The sequence below is a fragment of the Thamnophis sirtalis genome, unplaced genomic scaffold (genome assembly GCF_051295495.1).
Source record: "Thamnophis sirtalis isolate CommonGarterSnake01/CBP01778 unplaced genomic scaffold, rThaSir2_p1.2 scaffold_2, whole genome shotgun sequence".
In the NCBI taxonomy this organism is placed as follows: domain Eukaryota; kingdom Metazoa; phylum Chordata; class Lepidosauria; order Squamata; family Natricidae; genus Thamnophis; species Thamnophis sirtalis.
In genome coordinates this window covers 98749840-98761800 of record NW_028261382.1, presented here as the reverse complement: position 1 = coordinate 98761800, position 11961 = coordinate 98749840, and positions in this window count along the sequence as shown.

The following is an 11961-nucleotide window of genomic DNA, read 5'->3' as shown; positions in this document are numbered from 1 at the left end:
AATGTTTGTGTAAGCTAAAATGTCTCACATGCAAGAGCAAGAAACAACATTGACCCCAAACAGAATATCACCCAATCCCCTCCAGCTTTACATAAGGTCAAGGTCAAGGTTCCCCTCGCACATATGTGCTACACATTCCTGACTCTAGGGGGCGGTGTTCATCTCCTATTCAAAGCCAAAGAGCCAGCACTGTCCAAAGACATCTCCATGGTCATGTGGCCGGCATGACTCAATGCCGAAGGCTCACGGAACGCTCTTCCCTTCCCACCAAAGGTGGCTCCTCTTTTTCAACTTGCATTTTTTACGTGCTTTCGAACTGCTAGGTTGGCAGAAGCTGGGACAAGCAACAGGAGCTCACTCCATTATGTGGTGCTAGCGATTCAAACTGCCGAACTGCCAATCTTCTGCTCAACAAGCTCAGTGTCTTAGCCACTGAGCCACCTTGTCCCTTATCTTGCTTAACACAGGTTTATTGCCCTTCCAGAAGATAGCAGTGCTTGACTTTGGAACTGTCTGCATGTTTCTTTACATACATACATGCATACATACATACATTCATACATTTATTAATATTAATTTATTATTAATTAGACTTATATACCGCTTCATAGGGCTTTCAGCCCTCTCCAGGCGGTTTACAATTTTTTTTGCAAATTGAGTCAGCAACACAGTCCGGGTCCTCATTTCACCCACCTCGGAAGGATGGAAGGCGGAGTCAACCTTGAGCCGGTGAGATTTGAACAGCTAAAGTGGCCTGCAGTACTGCACCCTAACCACTGCGCCACCTCGGCTCTTATACATTCATACATTTATATACATACATACGTACATACATTTACATACATTACATACATACACTGGCTTTACATAAATTTCCTCAAGACAGAAGTTCATGGCTAGGGGATCCTGTTCAGCACCATGGACAGAGCTAGCAGATTTGCCACATGGCAGGGAACAGCTCCTGATTCTTTAAAAAAACAACAACACAACTTCCAGAAACTAAATGTAATAGGTACATTTATAGGGCCTCTCTCCCTCCGGGTGTTGCTAAGCAGGGGTGTAAAAGCCACGCGTGAGCTTTAGACCTCACAAAGCTCAAGAGAAGGAAAATGAGAGAGAAATAGATGCCTCGTTCTCCATGGAATAGCAATAGCAGTAGACTTATATACCGCTTCATAGGCCTTTCAGGCCTCTCTAAGCGGTTTACAGAGAGTCAGCATATTGCCCCCAACAATCTGGGTCCTCATTTTACCCACCTCGGAAGGATGGAAGGCTGAGCCAACCCTGAGCCGGTGAGATTTGAACCACTGACCTGCTGATCTAGCAGTAGCCTGCAGTGCTGCATTTAACCACTGCGCCACCTTGGCTCCTTAAGGATGGGAAACAAGAGCTGGGAGTCTGTGAGGGCTCACCCCCCCACACACACCCTTCTGCCTATCTGCCACTTGGCAAATGTTAGAGCAAGCATCTATGGAGGTTCTCAGTCATCCAGGTCCTGGTTGTCCCAGAGGTGCTTTTTCCAGAGGCAACTGGACTTTCTGGACCTGGTCGTCCTGTTGACTCTTGAAAAAAGCACATCTGGAATGTTAGAGCAAGCCTTAATGCATCCCACTCAATGGCCCTTGGTGCCAAAGACACTTCTATGGCAAAATGTAAGAAATAGGCAGAATATTCACTCCTGTCCTTCTCTTGAGTGACAAACATTTTCTCGGATTCCCCCTATAGAAGCCATACTTAGGATGAGCATTTCTGGTCAATGAGAACTTCCCATTTTGACAGAAGAGCCTCACCAAGCAGGTGCCTTTCCTCTGCCTTGGACATTAACTCCAGAATCCCTCACTCTCCTGCGTGCCTAGAGATTCTGGCAGTCGGTTCAAGGCTTTGGAGAGAGGTTGGTGTTGTAAGTCCTTGAGTGATTCTCCTGGGATGTGAGGCAAACGAGCCTCTGAAGAATAACAGCTTACAAACCGTCCTCCAAGCATCCATCTGTTTTGGGAAGCGGATGCTAGTCGCATCCAACTGTTTCTCACAATCGGTTATTCACCAAAGTTGATCTTTCAGTCCCTCTCCATCTTGCGTTCGTCCAGAAGGTCAGGGCTCCAACTGAAAGATGCATCAGCTGGAAAATGAAGGATGGCGAGCTTCCCAGGAGCTGTCAGGAGGAAGACGCTCAAAATGCACCACCAACAGATGCCAAGGAAGGGAAATTTGTCACAAGCTGCAGGCATCATATATGCCCTGCCAGGGAATGTGGTCTTAACCACCTATTAATACTGGCTAATATTTTTATAGGTGCCAGGTGAGTGCATGGAAGTCCTGGTGGCGGCGGTGGCGGGGGGGGGGGCTTCTGCCAAAATATCTCCTGGCAGCTACAATTTTGAGCAGGCAACATGTTTAGGCTGAAGACCAGGGACCACATTCCAATGCAAGGGTGGAATGAAGTCCAGCACTGAATTGGATTCATTTTAATTGAAATTGAATTAAAACAGAATCACATTTCAGTTAATACAATTACCTGCCATGTATTGCGCATTGTGTTACTTTTCTGCTGCCTTACAAATTAGAGCTTCAGAAGGAATTGCTGGGCTGCTTCCAAGTCCTTTTGCTCCCCTGGAACAACCGGAGCTGTGCCTTTCCAAGGAGCAGCTACCCTTCCCTGTGAAACGGATGGGCTTGCTGTCATCCCTGTGAAAAACACTGAATCTCCAGCAGTAGGCTAAGACTGAGGTTCTCAAACCCATCGTGAGTGTAATGCTATTCTTCCAACACACTTCTATGCCAGTGGTGGGATTCAAAGTTTTTTTTATTACCGGTTCTGTGGGCCTGGCTTGGTGGATGTGGCATGGCTTGGTTGGCATGGCTTGGTGGGCATGGCAGGGGAAGGTTACTGCAAAATCCCCATTCCCTCCATATCAGCTGGGACTAGGGAGGCAGAGAATAGATGGGGCGGGGCCAGCCAGAGGTGGTATTTGCCGGTTCTCCAAACCTCTCAAAACTTCCACTACCGGTTCTCCAGAACTGGTCAGAACCTGCTGAATCCCACCTCTGTTGTATGCATGCCAATATATAGTGTAATCTTCTGCAAAGTTACAGTTCAACTGATCTTTGTGTCATTGATAGCTCAGCTTGTGGTGTCCATACATGGGACACCAAGTAAAGCTTCTTTCTTGGAAGGGATTCTGTATTCCACAGTCAACCCTCCAATGAACAAACTAGATTTTCAACAGGAAGGGGGAATTGAGTAACACCGAGTATGAAGTGGATATGGAATTTACCTGAAATAGGTTGAAAATCAATGCATCGAAAAGTATGTGCCTTCTAAAGAGTTGGAACAAATTGATCCTAATTGGTCTAATCTTGATTAAAAGTAAAGGTTCCCCTCACACATGCATGCTAGTCGTTCCCAACTCTAGGGGGCAGTGCTCATCTCCATTTCAAAGCCGAAAAGCCAGCGCTGTCCGAAGACGTCTCTGTGGTCATGTGGCCGGCATGGCTCAACGCCGAAGGCGCACGGAACGCTGTTCCCTTCCCACCAAAGGTGGCTCCTATTTTTCTACTTGCATTTTTTACCTGCTTTCGAACTGCTAGGTTGGCAGAAGCTGGGACAAGTAACGGGAGCTCACTCAGTTACGCGGCGCTAGGGATTCAAACCGCCAAACTGCTGACCTTTCTGATGGACATATATGAATGACTGGCAAGTGGGGAGTGGGTTAGTGCCAGTGTGGGGTCTCGGCAGTGGGGCTCCTGTATAACGTACTGACGATCTGTAAGTGGCTGGCTATTGATGAGGTGTCCTGTTAAAGAGTTAGTGAGACACTAAATCAGCCCCATTGATCCTCGCGAGATCGATGCTGCTACAGACCTGATCACTACAATGGGCAATTAACAACCACTGGAATGAGCTGCCTTCATGTAACATCAAATGCTTCAACAGACAAATCCAATCGACACATCGACCTGGTACTTCCTGGTGCTGTGACGAGGTGGGTGCGTGTGCCCCTATACCATATACAGTTTCAAGAAAGGAATGCATTAGCACGCCAGTGTCTGAGATGCACTCGTGCCTGTAGGCTGGGTCGCCATATCTATACCCACTGAACAAAACATGCGACGCCCATACTTGGCTCAATAGTAGTGACTGTGAGAGGGATCTTGGAGTCTCAGTGGACAACCACTTAAATAGATGCCAGCAGTGTGTGTGACAGCTGTCAAAAAGGCCAATGCAATCCTAGGCGGCATTAACAGAGGGATAGAATCAAGAATCAGGTGAAGTGTTAATACCACTTTATACGGGTAAGGCCACATTAGGAATACGGCATCCAGTTTTGTTTGCCACGATGTAGAAAAGATGTGGAGACTCTAGAAAGAGTGCAGAGAAGAGCAACAAAGAGGATTAGGGGACTGGAGGCTAAAACATATGAAGAACAGTTGCAGGAACTGGGTATGTCTAGTTTGATGAAAAGAAGGGGAGACATGATAGCACTCTTCCAATATCTCAGGGGTTGCCACAAAGAAGAGGGAGTCAAGCTATTCTCCAAAGCACCTGAGGGCAGGACAAGCAGCAATGGGTGGAAACTGATCAAGGAGAGAAGCAACTTAGAACTGAGGATAAATTTCCCGACAGTGAGAACAATTAATCAGTGGAAACACTTGCCTCCAGAAGTTGTGAATGCCCCAACACTGGAAGTCTAAGATGTTGGTTAGCCATTTGTCTGAAATGGTAGAGGGTTTTCTGCCTAAGCAGGGGGTTGGACTAGAAGACCTCCAAGGTACCTTCCAACTTTGTTATTCTATTCTATTCCTCCAGCAAGCAGCAGCACAGCTTGAACTCAGAGGGAGAAAGAGAAAGCGGCCAGCTCCCTTTTTTTGCCAGAAAAACACTCTGCTTTCTAGTTTCCCTAAGTGGACGCGTTTGCCCTGTCCAGCAAGGGGAGGGCGGTGTGTGTGAGCTGCCCACACGATGGCGGCAGAGCCCAGGGATTCTGCAGCTTACAAGCTTCCGAAGACAAGGAGGGATCCCAGCCCTCCACATTCCCGCTGGCATCCCACGGCTTGCAGAGGGGAGATACGCTGGGTAGTAGATATATTTGGATCACCAGGCCTTGAAACGGAGGGCAAGCTTGTCATGCAAAATTGGCAAGTGGGCTTTGGGGGTCCCGCCAGGATAGGAATGGTAGCAGCCGCCTCTGTCAAGATAGGATGGTGGCTTGCAACCAGCCTCATCTTGAAATAAGTTGAAATAATTTTGAAAAAGGTCTGGGTGACTAGAAGTGTTACGTGGAAGCCCGAAAGGCAACTTGCTGGTAATGTGCAGTGAATGGTTTGCAGCCCAGAAAATGTGGAAATTGCTCTAGAGTTGATGAGACAGGAAATCAGGACGAGGCTGCGAAAGATCCAGTGCCAGGTGGGGACGCTCTAACCTGGTTCCAGAGCTTTGGCAATTAAAGTCGAGACTGAGGCTTTGTGGGGACAAATATGCCAGTTTTCACCGGATATTAAAGGGAATTTCTGCTCCGGTCACAAACATCTTTCAGCCATCGTGAAGTTCTAAAGAAATTCTGCCCAGGGTCCCAGCATACCAGTTTAAGGGGTGTGTGTGTGAAACCTATTGACAGCTCCAATAAACAAGAAAAAAGCTATGTAGCACCAAAAGATAAAGGACTAGAAGCTTGAAAGGGAGTTGAAGCTTTGAGCAGGGCAGAATTCCCTCTGAAGCAAGAGAGGAGAGTTAAATGTGCAGGGAGGATGCAGGCAGATCTTCGGAATGGGGGCCTTTTCTAAAGCTTCGTTGTCTGCTGGTGTTCAGGGGTGTTGAGTCTCCATTTGCCAACCGGCTTCGAAGCTGGAGTTTCTCCCTGCCTCCAATGTTCCAGTGCTCCTCTCTTCCCATGGGGGTGCTCATCCTTCTGAATGTCTCTATGGGTGGCTCCCCCAAAAACTCAGGAATGTGGGAGGAACAGGCTGTTCTCTGCCATCGTGCCTCTGAACGGCTGACCTCGCCGGAGGTCAGCAAACGCAGCCGCATGACATGAGCCATCCAAAATAGCACATAAGCTAAATAAAGGCCCGATGAAGAGCCGGAGCAAATGAGGATAGTACAAGAGAATCAGACGGCATTTTAGAAGGAAACATCTGAAATCATCCAGCGAAAGGAACAGGGTGGGGGGAGGTGGAGTGGGGTGGAGGGGGGAGATATTATTTTAAAATATAACATCCTTTATGTCTCGGTTATGATGCTCTGACATTTGTTTCAGGATAGAAGGGCATAAATTCAGCGTTGTTAAAGAAGTGGCTGGCTTGCCAATGTTTGCGAAGAGATATATTTGGCACAGGCTTAATTTACTCTGCACTGTTTCATGCTGAAGTTATTTAACCATGATTTGTTGATAAACCGTAAGGGCTGACTCCACACAACATACCGAGTAAAAAGACGTTGGCACAGGACGTTGTGGGGGGGGGGGAATGATTGGGCATGTAAACCTGGTTACTTCGACTGGGAACGGGAGGCTAAAACATAGGAAGAACGGTTGCAGGATTTGGATATAGGCAGAAGGACCAGGAGCTGATATGATAGCAGTGCTCCAGAATTGGAGGGGCTGCCACAGAGAGGAGGGGTTCAACTTATTTTCCAAAGCGCTAGAGAGGGCAGGGCAAGAAACAATGGATGGAAACTAAGGAGAGCAGCAGCCTGGAATTAAGGAGAAACTTCCTAACAGTGAGGACAATTAACCAAGGGAACAGCTTGCCACCTATCTGAAGTGGTGTAGGGCAGTGGTGGGTTTCAAAATTTTTTGGAACCTACTCTGTGGGTGTGGCCTCCTTTGTGGGAGTGGCTTGCTGGCCATGTGACCTGGTGGGAGTGGCTTGCCAGCCATGTGTTTTCTTTCTTTCTTTCTTTCTTTTTCTTTCTTTCTCTTTCTCTCCCTCTCTTTCCTTCCTTTTGTCTCTCTGTCCCTTTTTTCTTTTTTCTTTCATCTCTCTCACTTTTTCTTTTTTATTTATTTATTTCTTCCTTTCTCTCTCTCTTTCCTTCCTTTTGTCTCTCTGTCCCTTTTTTCTTTCATCTCTCTCTCTCACTTTTTCTTTTTTCTTTATTTATTTCTTCCTTTCTTTCTCTTTCTCTCTCTCTCTCTGTGTCAGCCTGTCTGTCTCTCTGTGTTGGGGGGGCAGTGGTGGGTTTCAAAAAATTTTGGGACCTCTTCTGTATGTGTGGCCTGCTTTCCGGGTCCACTGGTGGAATCTCTTCTAACCGGTTCGGTAGATTTGGCGAACCGGTTCTACCAAATAGGTGTGAACTGGTAGGGACCCACCTCTGGTGTAGGGTCTCCTGCTTGAGCAGGGGGTTGAACTAGAAGACCTCCAAGGTGCCTTCCAACTGTTCTGTTATGCTGATGGTATGCCCAACATGTTAAACCATTCATCATCATTGACCAGTCATACCAAGCCATGAAAAAGGGATTTTTAAAAAAGCTTTCCTGCCTTGTTCTATTAGCCCAGCTCCTTTCCTTCCTGGGTTGGGACAAGGCAAGGAGCCAGGCCAGCCATATTTCTGGATGGGGCAGCTGAAACCGCCTAGATATGCTCATAAATAATTTGAATATAAACAGCACACTATATTTAAGTAACACTAATTACCCCGTTGATTCCACGCAATTAGCGTTTAACTGCATTTTAATTTTCATGGGATTACGCAGCTTGGAAGGGCAAATCTCCTCCCCTCCCCTCCCCCCGGGAAAGGTTCATGCCATAAAAATCGGATGTCCGTATTTTCGATTTAGAAGCCGAGAGCTGAGAAGGGACAGCCCCAGAAGGGCCTGCTTAAGCTGGCATGGATGGTGGCAGCAGCTCAAGGCATGGTTTAAATTGGGGCTGGGGGGGCCGGGCCAGTGTGGCAGCCCACAAAGACCCCTCCCCAAGAAGCATCCTTCCTTCCCGCCTGCCCGGGCAGGGAGGGGCCGCCGTCTGCCCACCGGCGTCTGCCCACCGGGCCTCCCCCTCCTGGCGTGCGGAGCTGCTGCAGAGTGCCTCCCCTCCCCTCCCCTCCGAGCACGCGGGCGCCGAGCGCGGGGCAAAGGGCTGTACAGTTTGCATCTCAATAAAAAAAGGGGGCCAAGGCGCAGCAGTTAATGTAATCAGTAAATAAATAAAGGAGGGCTTAAGCGGGGTGTAGAGCAATCAGTTTAGAACTACAGGATAATTAACCCAGCAGGAGGCCGGAGCAGCCTATAGTCAGGTTTAAATGAGCGACTTCACTTTCATTGAAGCAAACTTGCTCAGCTCCCCGGGGGGGCCTCGGATACACCCAGAACAGCCTTGGCAAAAGGCCCCCCCCGGAGGCAGCGGAGGAACGCCTGGGCTGCCAGCAAGCCCCCCGCCCAGCCCCCCAAACACTCGAACCCAGACCCACCCTGGTCCTAGAATGCCACGGAGGCTTATTTCGAGGCAGCCGGTGAAATAACCAGCACCGCAGGACTCGGTTTTGCTACCACTCAAACGCTCCCCTCCCTCGACGGGTTCTGCTTCTCCCCCCCCCCCGCCCCCCAAAGCCAAAGCGCCATGCAGGACTCCGAGAGGCTCCAAGGTAGGAAGAACGAGGGTTGCGGGAACCGGGCATGGTGAAGAGAAGGACCAGAGGGGACACGAGACCCGTCTTCCAAGATCTGCCACAGAGAGGAGGGGGCCAAGCTGTTTTCCGAAGCCCCCGAAAAGTCGGACAAGGAAGAATGGATGGAAACTGACCAAGGAGAGATCCAACCTGGAAGTAAGGAGGGATTTTTCTGACAGTGAGAACCATCAACCAAGTTGCCTTCAGAGACTGTGGGAGCTTCATCGCTGGAGGCTTTCGAGAAGAGACTGGACTGCCATCTGTCAGAAATGGTGGAAGGTCTCCTGCTTGAGGGGGTGGGGGCGTTGCTGGCTGGGGGATTCTGGGAGTTGAAGTCTCCCATCTTCAAGTGGCCAAGGTTGAGGAACACTGCCATAGGCCATTCAAACCTGGAACCACAGCCATGCGCCAAGCTTTGGGGACAACAGAGTTTGTGACTTGCCTAGTGAAAATCTGGGGAGTTGAAGCCCAGATTTCATTCATCACACAAAGCCTCTGTTGTCTGGATGAGTCCCATCTCTGCTCTGCAGGACAGATAGATGTATGACTTGGATTAGAAGACCTGAATCATGGATTGTTCAACTAACCAGAGTTGTGGCTTGGTGTGGTGTATGAAGCCTCTATCTATCTATCTATCTATCTATCTATCTATCTATCTATCTATCTATCTATCTATCTATCTATCTATCTATCATCTATCTATCTATCATCTATCTATCTATCATCTATCTATCTATCATCTATCTAATCTCTCTCTCTCTCTCTCTCTCTCACACACACACACACACACACTTTCTCTTTTTTCACTTCCTCTCTCTCTCCTCTTTCTTTCTCTCTTCCTTTTCTCCTTCCTTCCTTTTCTTTCTTTTTCTTTCTCTCCCTCCCTCCCTTCTTCTCTCCCTTTCAGTTCCTCTCTCTCTCCCTTTCTTTTCTTTTTCTTTTTCTTTCTTCTCTCTCTCCCTCCCTTCTTCTCTCTCTCTCAGTCCCTCCCTTTCCACTTTCTTTTTTTTCTTTTTCTTTCTCTCCTTTTCTCCTTCTCTCCTTTTCTTCCTTCCTTCTTTTTTCTTTCTTCTCCCTCCCTCCTGTCTCTCTCTTTCAGTTCCTCTCTCCCCTTTTTCTTTCTTTCTTTTCTTTCTTTTTTTCTTTCTTCTTTCTCTCTTCCTCCCTCTCTTTCTCTTTCAGTCCCTCCATCTCCCCTTTCTTTCTCTTTCTTTTCTTTTTCTTTCTCTCTTCCTTTTCTCCTTCCTTCCTTTTCTTCCTTCTTTCTTTTTTCTTTCTTCTCTCTCCCTCCCTTCCTCCTGCAGTGGCCAATCCTGGATGCTGTTTTTTTTTGGCAAGGGGAGGTGAGGATGAGATAAATTCAGTTCATAAATGGGCTCAAGAGACCCCTCCTCCTCCTCCGTCCCAGCTGGGAAACTGCACAGAAGGAAAGGAAACCAAGAGCCACCAGCATCAACGACTGAATTAACTTTATTGTATTTTTTTTATTCCTAACTGCAGATTCAAGATATACAACTGAACATTGCTATTTTCCTTATGAGACTTATAAATAAAAATACAAAAAATGTCCACTACAAAAAAATCTACTGTTAGTAGGATGTAAAAAATATTCTCTTTGCTATAGAAGGCACAAACTTCACTTAGTGACAGATGGAGAGAAAAAAAAACCTGCAGCAATACATCATTTTTTGGGGGTGGGGGTGGGGGAAAACCCCTCCTTTTGTCGTGTTTTTCCCCCCCCCCCTCGCCAGAAAACACGGAAGGTTGACAGAGAACGCTCCTGGGCCTTTCAGAATAGATGCAGGAGGAGAGAATGGCAACTAGAAAAGGGACACCACAACTTTCTTTGGGGGGGGGGGTGGAGGGGAACTGATTTATTGTGTGTGTGTGTGTGTGTGTGTGTATTTTTAACTTCAATGCATCTAAGACTCTGGACGAAGCTTATAACAAGACGCAGAAGCTGCACTGCAAAGGAACGAACAGAAAAGTACTTTGTACAGGGGGAAAAAAAAATCTATATACACATAACACCGTATTTGGAAAAATAAAGTAAATAACAAAAAAAAAAAAAACAATAACTGGCACCTTCTTAAGTCAGGCTAGCAGGAGGTGCTGAGGTAGACCGAGCCAGGATATAGCAATGCAAGAAACAGATTTTCTCTTTTAACATGAAGCAATCAAACTGGCACTTTTAACTGCGACGACATGGAGAGATAAAGAGATTAAACACAACAAGTGAAGAATAAGCTTTCCATTTGCTTGGTCCGGAAGGACACGGTTGGTCCTCAGTGCTAATATATATAGATATCTGAAATCTACGAGCGTCCGTGGAGATTGGGCACGGCTTCTGAGCCTCCCCAAAAGCCAGGCCTCCTTTAGACATGATGCCCAACCAATACTGAGATGTGTGTCAAGAAAATGACAGGCCTGGGCTGAGGGAGGTCATGGTAAGGGGAGAGGGAAAGCTTGCAGAGACATCCAGCCCTCGACCACAACTTTTGCGCCCCCTGCCCACCCCGACCACAGCCTTCCCTGCCAAAACCCTTTGGCCTCCATCAAGGGGAAGCAAACTCCTGGGGCAGCCTTTAGAGACTGGAGGGTGGGGTCAGGAGGAAGTGGGCGGGGCCTAGGAAGAAGCGGGCGGGGCGGAGAATTCCATTGGATTATTTGGAATTGGAAGCGAGACCGCTTAAAGCGTGGGAGTGGCCATTCAGGAGGCTTTGATTGAATCTCTGTAACGCTTGGCAGCGTTGGCGTGGCCTCCCACACTTTGGCGGGGCAGGTTGTGTTGCTGTGAAGCAGAACACAGCCCTGTGAGGTGGAAGGGGCACAAAGGATGGGTGTGCATACTGGAGTGCAACGTGGCCCGGGCTTCCTTCCTTGTGCCAACGGAGCCTCTTCCCCCAGTGCCAGGGAACCATGGGCCGAGAACTGCAGGAGGGAGGGAGGTGCCAGAATAAAGATGGGGCAATACCATGACATTCCTCAGCGAGCAAGTCCCCCCCCCGCCATCCTAATCCCCCAAGGTACCAAATCATTAAGAAAGCACTGCAACATTTTATTCCTCTTTTGCTTTTCAAAAATGCGCAGAAATCAACAACACACACACACACACACAAACACACTTGTTTTCAGGCACAAAGATTGACCAAAAGGAAAAAAAAAAAGCCATTTCCCCCCCCCAAAGTTGTGTTGAGGATCGTACAATGAAGCCGCCCCAGTCTTGTTTCCCACCACAAAGAAGCCACAAAGTTATATTTCTCCATCGGACGGACACGCACGAAACACACACCGGCAAGGGTTTGTACACAATAACCGTACTGCTTTCAGTTTCTGAAATGTCATCCCAAAGCCAC